The sequence below is a fragment of the Camelus bactrianus genome, chromosome 2 (assembly GCF_048773025.1).
Source record: "Camelus bactrianus isolate YW-2024 breed Bactrian camel chromosome 2, ASM4877302v1, whole genome shotgun sequence".
Classification (NCBI taxonomy): Eukaryota; Metazoa; Chordata; class Mammalia; order Artiodactyla; family Camelidae; genus Camelus; species Camelus bactrianus.
In genome coordinates, this window is record NC_133540.1 from 114,731,219 (window position 1) to 114,745,179 (window position 13,961).

Consider the following 13,961-nt stretch of genomic DNA (forward strand, 5'->3'; position numbering starts at 1 on the left):
GAATCTGGCTTCCATTATTCTATAACAGTAAAAATTTGTCCATTAAGTTCACAAGAAAACTGATTATGGCTAAATTCATTGAAGGCATTTTGTCCATATCTTATTAACATAGCTGCTACATGATTTTTATTGGATTTTTTTTATCAGAAACTCCCTCCTTCACTGGATTCTGTGACAGGATTATGTTTTCCTGTTGTGCTTTCTCTTGGATCCTTCATCATTTTCTCTTCCATTTCACATTCCTAAAGCTTTAGTATTCATGAAGTTTCTAAAATCTTTCATGTCTGCTTCCTCTGGGAATAGCACCTAACTTCAATGATGCCAAAATGGGAAACGTTGGGGGCACTCCTTAATTAACATGTCTAGTCCAGATCATTTTGTCGAGTTCCCGAAACTAAGTCCACTGTGACCTGAGCATCATCGCCACCTATATCTGAGTCTCAGCAGGTCCAAAGTAAACTTGTACTTTCTGTTAAACATGTTTCTCACTGTAATTTTTTTTTTCTTGATGAATATTACCAGTATTACCCACTTAGCTGGCAACCCTTTCAACTTGTAGATTACCATGACTTTCATCTCTCTCCACCACGCACATCCAGATGATTACTAAGTGGTGCTGATTCTAAGTCTTTAGTGTGAACCGTCATCCTATTTCTATTTCCATTGCCACTATTGTGGTCCAGGATCTAATGATTTCTCAGATCACTGGATTTTCCCAAACAGCTGCCCTGCCCTTTTATTTCTCTTGTCATCCAATTCATGTCCTGCGTTGTGGCCCAGCTGATCTTTCTAATGTAAAAGTTGGCACAAATCACTCTTCTTGAATTTCTTCAAAGGCTCTCTCTTTTGCAAATGGGATTAAATCTATGCTCCTTACTGTACTTACAAAGATATCTTATGTCTTCTTTAATTCCTTCTCAAAATTCATCTCTTCACATTTTCCCCTCGTAACATGTGCTCAATCCAGACTGAACTGTTTGTAATTCCCTAAAACCATGCCTTCTCATCTCACCACTCTTCTATGTTCTTTTTCTGCTAGTTGGCATTAATTTTTTCTACACGTGAAAATAAACTCTTTATGATTCAAATAAAACAGCTTTTCCCCCCTGTTATTCCCCATTATACTCTTTCCACATCCTTATTATTTCACTTATCCTGTGTTGTCATCCACATTTTTTGCCCCTGTCTGCCAATCTTGTAAAGTCTCTGACTGCAGACACCACTGTTTATGTTTCTTTGTATCCCAAGTGCTAGGATATGCAGTGACAATGTAGATACTCAACATTCAATTATTAATAAATAAATAGAGTAGGATGCCTTGATGTGGAAGCTTTTACCGTATTCAAATCCTCTCTGAACTAAAACTATATATTCCTTGAACTGGTTTTAACAAAATCACAGTTATTTATTTATTGATGAAATTCTTTTTATCAGAAAGACCTGAAATACTCAATTTTGAAATAATTTGGCTGGTAGAAGTCTGTTCAAAAAATAAAAATATTTCTTTATATAGAATTTATTTCTAGTTTTCTTTCTTTAATGGATGTGCCATAGAAATTAGCCTTGGGAGCACATCCTCTGACAAGTCATTTCTTCTCAGCTTTTTCCAGCACAATCCCAAGGAAAGATTTCTCATCACTCTCTCTAATCCTATTCTAGCTTGTTAAAATTATCTCTATTCAGTCAGAAGACATGACATTCTAGGCCCATAAATGTGATGAAGCGTTTCTATTTAACAGACCAGAAAAAGCTTCTTAATAATTTTCTCTTCATGCTTTTGAAAAGCTTTTGGAGGAGAAATGATGTTGATCTGACTTAATTCTGCTTCCTTCTTACTTAACTCCCAGACAGCAAAACGTGGTTTACCTGATAATGTTTAAGATAACGAATACATTTCTTTTAGTGTATTTGATAGATGGATTATTAACAGCTGTAAATAACTTGGGTAAACTTTAAGTTATTGTCTTGCCCCCATAGCAAATACAGTTCTGGGTAAACAGAAATGGTCATTTGAATTTCAGATGTGTCTTTGCTGTAGTATTCATGAAAAATGCTTATATAACGTATCCTATGATGGATTGATTAATTAAACTAACGTATAAGGCTTACACTTTCTATTGACTACAATGAAATGAAAGTAATTCATTCATAAGATTCTATGATATAAAGTACCTCTAATTGTAAAGTACTATCCTCAAATCCCAGCACATAATTAAAATATGCATGGCATCCAATGGACTTTGGAAGAGAGAATTATTTCTTAAAAGTGCTTTAAATTAAAAAAATTTAAAACATTTATGTATTAAAATTCCCATAAAATGCCATAGATTAAACACATAAAACACTAAAATAAAATTTATTAAGGATACAGACACGTGGATCCTACCTAACGCTTCACTTGATCTAAGACTACACAGCTTCCTGACTGACAGGAGGCTGACTTTAGTAAAAAAAACAAAAAACAAACAAACAAAAAAAAACTAAATGATAAGTAATTCCAAATAAACCAATATCAATTTTTGAAGGTCAGTTGTCATCAGTGACAAAAACGAACTACGAATAAGCAGAGTTAATACTTTCTTTTTTCACTTCTTTTTGGCCCAAGCTGGAAAAAATAAGTAGAACAGACTCTAAGTACAAGCACTGATAATACAGAACTTGTATAGTACACAGAACAAGTTCTTTCAGAAGCATGTTTTATTATTTTTTCTCAGCCACAGATGTTAGCTGTTTTCACATCAAAATAATGATGTTAGTCATGAGTTTCTTGGAAAAGCATTTTTAAAAAGCTTTGAACAGATGAGATGGGAGATGTATTCTTTAGAGCAAATGAAAAGAATCATGTTCTCAGTAGAATATCATGAGCAGAAATTCTTTGGCAGTAGCCTTTGAATAGATATTTTAAATGTCTGCTGAAAAGTTGGCAGAGAGAGGCTCAAAACTATAAACTAACCTATGAGAAGTGGGATATCAAAAGGCCAGAAAAAAAAAAAAACAGAAAATACAAACTTTTTAGGAAGGAAGAATCCAAAGGACATTCAAGAGAATAACACAAGCTTGTATTCACATAATTTACACCTTTCTCTGAAAATGTACCCACATATACATATAAAAGAATACACTATAAAATGTAAAGCTCAATAATTTCATTCAGTGCACACACACACACACACCCCCAAGGAGACTATACAGTTTGCATCTGAGTGTGTGTGCTGGTGTTTTTCTTTGAATATGAAGTCTAATTCAACATGTTTTTGTGGTTGCAGTAGAATCTTTTCTTTGCTGTATTGCATACTATTTCATGACTTTATTAAGATCAAACCATAATGCTGGGTGTTTGGGGTGTTTTTAATTTGTAGCTAATGTCAATCTTTAAAATAAAACAGCCAGTTATTTTATTGGCAAATGGGTTTATTCAGGAATAGCAGGAATTGCAATTCAGGACATGAAAACTGTGGCAAAACCATAGGCAATTCCAGCAAACATAGGAGAAAACTGTTACTCTCTGGAGAAGAGATAAAAAGTTGAGAGGGGCTGCTTTGATCGAAAGTCCACTGAGCATGATAGCAAGGATGGTGGGTGGTGACGGTTTCTCATTGGCTAAGCGGTGGTGGTAAGTCAGTAGCTGGGGCTGTTGCTGGGCTCCTTCTGAGGTAGTAAAGTAGAAATCTTCTTCTTGTTGGAGATGCAGGGTGCACCTCGTCCTATTGGGGGTCAGCAGACAGCAAAGAGTGGTAGTGTGAGATCCCCCTTCAGGGCTTCCTGACTCCACTCTAAGCGAGGTTTCCCTTTATTAATTTTCACACTGATAGGAATGGTAGTGCTATAAACATTGTATGTATCCTATGATGCAAATATGAGAATTACTGATTAATAGAGAATGCTAGAATGCTTACATTCAGTTTTAGTAAACGCTGCCAAATATTTTTCCAAAATGGTTAAAACAATTAACACTCCCACAGGCGCATATAAGCATTCTAGTTCCTTGCATCCATACCATTTGTGGGTGATGCCAGTCTTTTTAATTTTAGCCATTTTGGTGACTGTGTATTAGTATCACTTTGGTTTTTATTTGTGTTTCTCTTACCACTAATAAGGTTGTATAGCATTTCACCTGCTCATTGACTGTTTGAACATTCTCTTTTACCTGTTGCAAGAGGCTTCTTCACTTTTTTCCTGAGTTGTCTGTCTTTTCCTATTGTGGAATACTTTTTTATGCTCTGGCTTCAAGTCTGTTATTGGTAATTGGTATTAAATACGGGCTTCCTTTTCACTTTTTTAATGGTGTCTCTTAACATAACAGAAGTCTTGCTTAAGAATTTTACTTATACCAAAGTCAGGAAGATACTCTTCTGTTCCATTGATTTATCTTTTAAATAGTGCCAACAAGTATTTTATATAGTTTCTACAAGGAATTCATTTTTTGTGTATTATGGGGATGGTTCAAGTATTATTTTTTTCATTTATATATCTCTCAGTTTCCTTGTATTTTTCATAGATTTTTAAATTAAATTTATGCTCATCTCATAAAATGAATTGTGGACTTCTCAGGTTGTTTATAATATCTGGAAATATTTAAAATTGCTGCAGATTATTCCATAGAGTTTAAAGTAATTCACAGGAAAATTTGTTTGGCTCAGGGAATTTCTTCCTGATTGGGTTTTTAGTTACAGATTTAATTTATATATAGATATAGAAGAATTCAGATTTTCTGTTTATTCTTGTGTAAGTTTTATGAGTTGTGCCTTTCAAAATTTTTATCTATGTCATCTAAAATTTCAAATTAATGTTTAAATGTTGCTGGTATTACTTACAATATCTATAGGATCTAGAGTTATGTTTTTCATTCATATTAATAATTTATAATTTTTTCATAATCAGTCATGTTGTTTTTTCCTAATTCAACTTTTTATACAACCAACTTTTGGTTTTATTGATTTTTCTATTATTTTCTATTATTTTCTGTTTCCTGTGTCAGTGATTTCTGTTTTTACCTTATCAATCCCTTCTTTATTTTTCTAGTTTATTGAGATGGATACTTGAATCCTTGGTTTTCAGTCTTCCAATGTGTTTAGCTTCATCACACATTTTGATGTAATATTATTATCATTTAGTATAGAAAATTTCCTCTTTGCTATATTGCCTATGACTTATGGACTATTTAGATGTGCACTGCTTTCTTTTCTAGTATTCCAGGATTTTCTAGCATTCTTCTTTTATTGTTTTTCTAGCTTAGTTCTTCCGTAGGCAGAAAACAAACTAAATAATCTCTATCATTTGAAATTTGTTGGTATTTGTTTTATGGCAGTTTGGAAAATGATCCATATATACCTATAAAGAATGTGGAGGAAGTATTCTATGAATCTCAATTTGACACATTTGTTAATCATGCTGTTTGAAGTTTATAGTTCTTGATGGTTTTGTCTGCTTGCTCCATCATTTACTGAGGAAATTTTGCTAAAATGTTTCTTTTGACTATAGTTGTAACTACTTATCATTTATGCTATGTCAGTGTTTAAATATTTTGAAGCTGTGTTCTTATGTGTATACAAATTAAGAATACATGTAGTTCCTATTGAATGAATTCTTGTATCATTATGCAATATTCATTTACATTGATAGAAATAATCTTTCCTTTAACTCTGGTTCTCTGATTCAAATATAACTATGCCAACTTTCTTTGATTGCTATTTGCATGTTATGTATATTTGCATACCTTTATTTTCAAATTTTCTATGTCTCATATTTCAGATGTGTCTATTGCAAGGAGCATATGCTTGACTTTCACTTCTATATACAAATTTTGCTTTTTACTCGATCTTTTGTGTTTATGTATATTTAATATTTAATTATTGCTCTAGTTGACTGTAAATCTATTATATAACTTGTACAGCTTATGCTTTCTGTTTTTTCTGTTTTTTAATTCCTTTTTAACTTTATCTGTGTATTTGTTTTCTAGTTATGCATTCTTTTATTATTCTTTTGTGATTACTATAAATGTTACAAAATGCTTTTTTGAATAATTACTTCTTTCCTGCCACACACAGTTCATACAAGATAAATAATCCCTATTATTATTCTTTCACTGTTTATATTGTTATTGCAATACATCTAAATTTTAAATGTTTAAATCACACAAAACTTTGTTGTTGTTATAAACTTAAACGGTCACTATTCATTTACATTTTCTCAAATAATCGAGTATTCCGTTACAACTCATTGCTTGGTTTATCACCTTCATCTTTTGGGGATCACTTTTTTCTATGTGAAGAATACCTCCATCTACTTTTGTGCAACAAGAGAAGCTGTTTTAGTTTTTGCTTGTCTGGAAATTTATTAATTTAATCTTATTTTTGAAGAGTATTTCTTTTGAATATAGAATTCTAGACTGGCATATATTTTTTCTTAAGCATTAAAAAATGTCACCTTAATGTCAACAGGCGTCCATGATTTCTATTGAGAAATCAGTTGCCAGTCTTCTTGTTACTCATGTGAAGGTAGTGTGTTTTTAGAAAGTTTATTTTGTGCATGGTTTTTAATGACCTTGCTATGATATTCCCAGTTCTGGTTTTCTTTGTATTTATTTAGTTGAGAATTTCTGTAAAGTGTAAAGAATACTTTTCACCTACCTACTTAAGCTTCTCTTCCACAGTTCATAAAAATAGTCAGCAATGATGAAAACTGTATCATGTGCCAGATTCTAGGTTAAGCATGTCACTTCAATTTTCTCATATGATACTCAAGAAAAACCTATAAAGTTATCACTATTAATAATTTCATTTTATAGAAGAGAATAATGAAAACGTAAGTTATTAGGCCAAGGTCAAACATCTAGGTTATAGAACATGGACTGAAATTAGTTTGTCTTACATGAAAGCCCGTGTGCTCTAACAGAAAAGAAAGCCCAAAATGTGTTTGGAAATATCTAATAATGTGGTTCTTTTAATTCAGTAAAATGACGCTAACTAGAGCTTGTTAAAGTATGCAGCAAGTTAGGAAAAATTTTTTATGATCATAAATGTGGGTTTTGATGTTGGTTCTGACACTACCAGGCTCCAGGGACTCATTTAGGGTGACAATTTTGGGCCCCAATTCCTCATTTTTAAATAAGGGTGTTGGATAAGGTGATCTTATTGCTTCTTTCTGGTTAGAAGATTCTACAAAAATAATCTTATTTTAAGCAAATTTCTTCTTTTCTTCTGTATCAAAAAACTGTGTGCTTACTTAGAATCCATGATGAGCATACATCTAATCACGTTTGGAGATGTGAGAAAAAGACCACTGTGAACATTATCGTATTAAAATTACTCTCTCCAGATCTCTGAACATTATTGTTGTTTTTTTATTATTTCAGAAATCTGTCTGGCTTTTTATATTTTGTTAGAAATGAGGTGCCTAAAATTGTATGCAGTTTTCACAGTGCAATACAAATAATTGGATAGCAAGGGGCTATTACCTTGCAGCTTCATGATGCGATGCCTCTGGATATGTAATCCAAATTCACAGAAGTCCTTCGTAGTACCTTAGAAAATTTCTGTATAATTCTATACACTTTGATTTTAAACATTCTTTAAGATTTTCTTTTACACAAAGCATTTTGCTTCTGTTTATCACACAATGAATTTTTCAACAGCATCTAATTTTCAATAAATTTGGGGGTTTTAGTGGTATTTATCTTGATTCAAGTGTCTTGTGAAAATGTTTGTTTTTTTCCCTGCATTGTTCACCACAATTATGTTGGCATTATTTAGATTTTTATAACTTTCCATTTTTCCTTTTAAAAATAAAAAAATCCAGTTTTCTTGACTATTCTTATTTCTTATTTCAGCTAACATTGCTTTTAGACTAGAAATACAGTAATGTTTATATTCCAAAATGCAACAGTAGTAAAAATCAACTTAGCATAGCAGTGTAGTCCTAAGAGCAAATGGCTGATTGTGCTAAATGCTTCTCAGAGTTCAGCAAGGTCTTTAATTTTCTTGTGCAAAGTGCTAAGTGAAAACAGTAAGCAGAATGAAATTATTTATGCATGAATGTAAATGAAAGCAAAATCATTCATTTTTACTATGAAAAGTTGCAGAAATAGTAAGTTTTAATTTGATATTGTAAGTGGTAAAATTTAAAAGAGCTCAAAGACTGTTTTGATTATTTTCTAGCTTTTTCTGACAACCATCCATAGCTTGGAAATGAATATTTTAAAGTTGAATTTGGAACTTATACCACTAAAATGCCTTGCATATTTTAGTGTGTCTCATAATGAGTAATTTGAATAATTAAGATTTTATTACATAGGACTTTAAACAGTATTTTAAATAAGAGAATTATAATTTGTTATTCTATTTTTTTCAAACAGGAATAATAAAAGTTATATATCTAGTATAAAATGTTAGCTGCAAAGAAATGTATTATTTGGCAATATTAAAATATGTTCCTCAATTTACTGAAGCTGTAAGTTTCCAATAGGATATAACCATGTGGCTATCGAGAGACCAGTTCATTGCTGGAGCAAATAGGCATCCATCCTATTATTATTCTCTTTATCCTACAAATGATATGTGTGATAGAGAGCCTCATTTGGTACGAAACTTTAAGCACTGTGTGTCTCAGAGCCTACCTGCATAATCATAAAGTATGGGGGAATCTGACTATTAAAATCCAATGCCAGGGAAAAAAAGGAAGAGTGACTAAAAAAAATGGTGGCAGATCTGATTGTGGAATGTCATAGTTTCTAATTAGGATCTTGAGTGGAAGAATCTTTTTTATAAAAATGTTAACTAAAGAACAGTTTGTAAAATGAACATGTAACGGAGATGAAATTTTGCTAGTTCAAATGCATAGCACTGTTTTTCCCTCACAGATTTACAGTGATAGTAAATTTTAACTATGATTAGCTAGAATCCCTAGTTCAAGTATTCTGTCAGCCAATTAGATTCTGACTTATGAGGAAATGATTCTGAATAAAGTTTCATTCTCTGACAACTCTGACTTTGAACATAACCTGCACTCTGTGGGTAATAATTATTTATGAGACAAAAAAGTATTTTAGAAAAATAAGCAGAATTTTTTTTTATGTTTAGTTGAAATAAGATGACAAAATAAAGATGTATGATTTTAGTACCGTCTGCACAAGGCTAATATTAATATAATAATAACAAATTGAATAGTACTATGTATTTCATAAAGTATTTTCATATTTTCTTCATTTAATCTTCTCAGTGCTGGTATGGCCTAGTCATTAGCCAGATTTGAAGCATAAAGAAAATAATTCATTAATAGAATACATCTAAAGAAATTTCCCATCTTTTCTTATTTTAAAATGATCCTGACTTATATGGAAAATTAAACTAATTAAAAGACATACCTAAAATAAATTTTCTGCTACCATATTTTTAGTGCAAGCACCCAGAGTTGAAAAGTTGTTTTAACTTCAAGAAATTAATACCCATTTGCTTAAGAACTTAAGCTTGAGATAATTATGTGTACAATATATATAACAAATGAAAAAAACCTCTACTTCCATATACTGAACAGCTGAGACAAATAAAATAGTGGGCCAGGAATAAGGAACTGATGGAGAAGAACTGAAAAACACAATAAAGCACACTGTTTTATTTCCTAGTATCATTGTTCTCCCACAAATACAAATCTATACTGTAATGTTGAATCATATGTAGTCAAATATGAATTAGTTATTAATATTTATTGAATATATTCGTTACTAGGAACATAGAGCTGCATAGAACATACATGATTTATTGCTTCAGGGAAACTTAAGACTATCTATAGATGCACATTAAATAAATTTTTGCAAACAATATATTAGTTCATAACAAATAAGGAAACATGAAGGGAAGAAGCATTGAGAGCCATTTGAGCCATTCTGGTCAGGTATGACAAATAACTTTCTGTTTGTTTGTTTTAAGGAAGTGAAACATGAGCGGATACCTTAGAAATAAGTACAGGTTGCATTGTAAATTAAGAAAGAAAAAGAAACAGATTTAGGTTTATGGTTATTTCTTAGCTGCATGGAAGAGACCAAAGGGAAATATGTAGCAAAGTGAGGCAGAATGAGTGGTGCAGGAAAGCCCACATCAAGCATGGCGAGGTTAGCCATGTTCAGATTTTGTTTGTATTTCTAAAGTGAAAATATAAAAAGAGTATATCTGCTGGTTTTGCTGATATTTAGTATTGTTTCTGTATTTGTCAGTTACCTGGAAGTCGTTGACTCTTGTGGACAGAGCTTACCTGAACTTGGCTCCAAATGACAGATTGGTCCAAATTTGATCCTAATGTGATTCATTCTCTTTTGACTAGTGTGCTAGTAGGAACATAGTCTTCTCATAGTGATTGAAGAGGAACAAGAGTCCAAGCCCCATTGCACAAGCAGATTTCATGTTTTGCTTTCATCACATCTGCTGGCACCCCATTGGACAAAAGAAGTGTATAACTGAGCCCATAGCCAAGAGACAGGAATTTTATTCCACCTCTGGTGGGCTAACTGCAATTGCATGGAAAATAATGTAGCTACATATTGGAGGCAATAGTTTGTTCAACTGCATATGAATATTATGAGGGAAAAGCAAGGTTTTTAGAGAATAGTTCCAGTTCAATATGCAAATAGTAAGATTTATAGGTAGAATGACCATATAATTTATTATCAAAGTTGGACACTTCTCATAGTAAAAAGGGATGGATGTTAATAAATTTGCTAAAACCACAGGCGTAAACTAGGGCTGTGTGTAGCAAATGGCACTACATAATTATGCTAGTCATAAGAGAAAAGATACAGATGGAAAATAAGCAATATTTGATCAAAGATACTAGAATAAAATTATTTTGATATAAAGAAAGGCTTAAGCCTGTAGAATAAATGGTTCACTGAATTTTAAGAATGAGTATTGAGAAAAGAAATAAAACAAAGCATATGATAAAATCTCTCCATCCTAAAGGTACAGGAAGTTTCTTACAAGTTTCTAGAACTATGTGTGCTATCTAAAATGAAAAGGAATCATAATAGAATTATTGCAGCACATAAAACCAAAAACTAATGGACTAATATCTAGAGACAACTAATAAAAAGTAATTAGAATCTTATCATGATACTGTTTCTATTATATAGCAAAAGAAAGTGTCTCAAATATTTTATTGTAGTTTTGTCTTGAGTCTGAGTCAGGGACAGAGGGTAGTGGTGGGCAGAGAGACATAATTCTCTTGTTACAAAATATTAGTAAAAAAGTATGTGTGATTAAGAGTGGAGGTAGCCACTGAAGGAAAGATAAAGTAAAAGAGGTCTTCAAAATTAATAAGAGGGATGGACATAGAGCATAGTATTGTCCTTGAGTATTCAGTCCTTCTATCCAATATAAGAGGATTAACCATCTCCTCCTATTCCCATGTGACCTGCAGTTCCTTCTGTAGGTGGATTTTTATGTCCCTGACCCACTGACCGTTTACTTCACCATTTGATTAGCTTTGGCCAATGGAATCAAAGTAGATAGAACATACCCTCTTGGAAATGAAAGCTTTAAGCACGGGGTGAGATTCAGCTCTCTCTTTTGCTTTTGTCCTTATGCCACTAGCATAACATATCCAAATAAGAGCTATTTCTTCAGCCTGGATAATAATATAAGCAGACTCATGTAGTAGAGCTGCTGAAACTGATGTGTAACTTTCCACGTAGGTTGTGCATGAGAAATAAATGTTTTTTATTGAGGACACTGAGTATCTGTGATTGTGCTGCAGCAAAGCTGGGTAAAACAGAATTATTTCTAAAAAAAGAAAAACAGAACTAAACTACGAAATGGTGGTGGTGGCAGTTAATCAGAAGTTGGAAAACAATCACTCATATTTTGCAGTCCTAAATATTCAGTAGACTCTCACTTATGTAAACATAATATGGAAATAGAAATAGCCTAGATTGGGAAGTCCATCAATGCTCTGGCAAACCCTTTCAATGGATTAACATGGCCTTCATTAAATGTTTTTCTTTGAACATGGTTCAGGGAACAGAGACTAAGAACATGATGTATAATGAAATTATGAACTATATTACTTTTTTTTGCTTATTGTTAGAAAACATGGGGATATTAGGTTGTTTATTACCACCTCCCAACCCCTTCAAAATATAGTTGACTAAAACACAAGGGTTTTTCCTTAAGAAAATTATCTGGCCAGCAAAATATAGAAAAACAAAATAAACAACTAACAGATTTTTTAAAATTATTTGAGATGTAAGAAATATAATTGTGCATCATCATTGATTGTGAATACATTGAATTCTTCCATTTTTAAAAAAAGAGATTCTTAGGTAGTTCAAAAAATACTACTGAGTTATATATTCTTAAGAAAAGCAGCAAAAAAGAGGAAAATTAAAATTAAAGGTTTTTTATTTTTATTTTTTTGGTCTTTACCAGATATATACCCAGGAGTGGGATTGCTGGATCATATGGTAAGTCTATTTTACTTTTTTAAGGAATCTCATACTGTTCTCCATAACGGCTACACCAACTTACATCCCCATCAAAAGTGTAGGAGGGTTTCCTTTTCACTATACCCTCTCCAGCATTTATTTGTAGACTTTTTGATGATGGCCATTCTGGCTGGTGTGAGGTGATACCTTATTGTAGTTTTGATTTGCATTTATCTGATAATTAGTGATGTTGAGCATCTTCTCATGTGCCTTTTGGCTATCTGTATGTCTTCTTTGGAGAAACAAAGAAGGTTTCTGTAGGTTTTCTGCCCATTTTTTGCTTGGGTTGTTTGGGTTTTTTTGATATTGAGTTGTATGAGCTATTTGTATATTTTCAAAAGCAAGCCCTATAGTTTGCACCATTTGCAAATATTTTCTCCCAGTCTGTAGGTTGCCTTTTTGTTTTATTTATGATTTCCTTTGCTGTGCAAATCTTGTAAGATTGATTAAGTACCATTTGTTTATTTTTGCTTTTGTTTCTATTGCCTTGGGAGAATGATCCAAGAAAACATTGCTATGATTTATATTAGAGAATGTTTTGCCTATATTCTCTTCTAGGAGGTTTATAGTATCATGTCTTATGTTTGAGTCTTTAAGCCATTTTGAGTTTATTTTTTTGTATGATGTGAAGGAGTATTCTAACTTAATTGATTTACATGAAGCTGTCCAGCTTTACCAACACCACTTGCTGAATTGTATATTCATTGTTTATTCTTGCCCCATTCATCGAAGATTAATTGACTGTAGGTGTATGGGTTTATTCTGGGCTCTCTATTCTGTTCCGTTGATCCAAATGACTGTTTCTGTGCCAACACCATGCTATTTTGATTACTGTAGCTTTGTAGTATTGTTTGAAGCCTGGGAGGGTTATGCCTCCTGCCTTGTTCTTTTTCCTCAGGATTGGTTTGGCAATTCTGGGTCTGTTGTCATTCCTTATGAATTTTATTTGTTCTAATTCTGTGAAAACTGTCACAGGTAATTTGATAGAGATCACATTAAATCCATAGATTGCTTTGGGTAGCATGGTCGTTTCAACAATATTAATCTTCCAAGCAGGATTATTTTTTGATGACTTGAAAACATGTAGATGATAAAAGAGTTGAAAAACTTTACAGAGCAAACAGCAGCCAAATTTATAAAAGAAAAACATGAAAATGAAAAAAATAGTAAATTTAGGATTGTAGATTTTAATAATTTTTTAAAGTTTGATTGATACAAAAGATGATAAATATTAACACAGAACACAAATGCAATTAATAAAATCAATTTAATAGGAATACATAGACTCATGGCTATCTAATACAGAATGATTTTTTTTTTTTGTCTGTGGAAAATTTACAAAGTAGCTCACATACTAGAACTCGTAAATAAGTCCCCAAAACAATTATTTACAAATCCCATAATGCATAACATCTTTAGGTCCCAGTTTTTGGTCATCCCAAGAAAATAGAACTAAATAATATGATGATTGTAAAATTCTAAGTACTTTTGA

At 32.2% G+C, this 13,961-nt stretch overlaps 1 long non-coding RNA gene across 1 annotated transcript in view; it reads left to right on the forward strand.

The window, feature by feature from the left end:
- LOC123619159 (uncharacterized) overlaps window positions 1-13,961 on the forward strand; it is a 178,078-nt gene that overhangs the window by 61,170 nt on the left and 102,947 nt on the right. The window contains exon 3 of the long non-coding RNA XR_006727703.2: window positions 12,414-12,448. This is a non-coding gene — a long non-coding RNA (uncharacterized LOC123619159). The remainder of the gene's footprint in view (window positions 1-12,413; window positions 12,449-13,961) is intronic.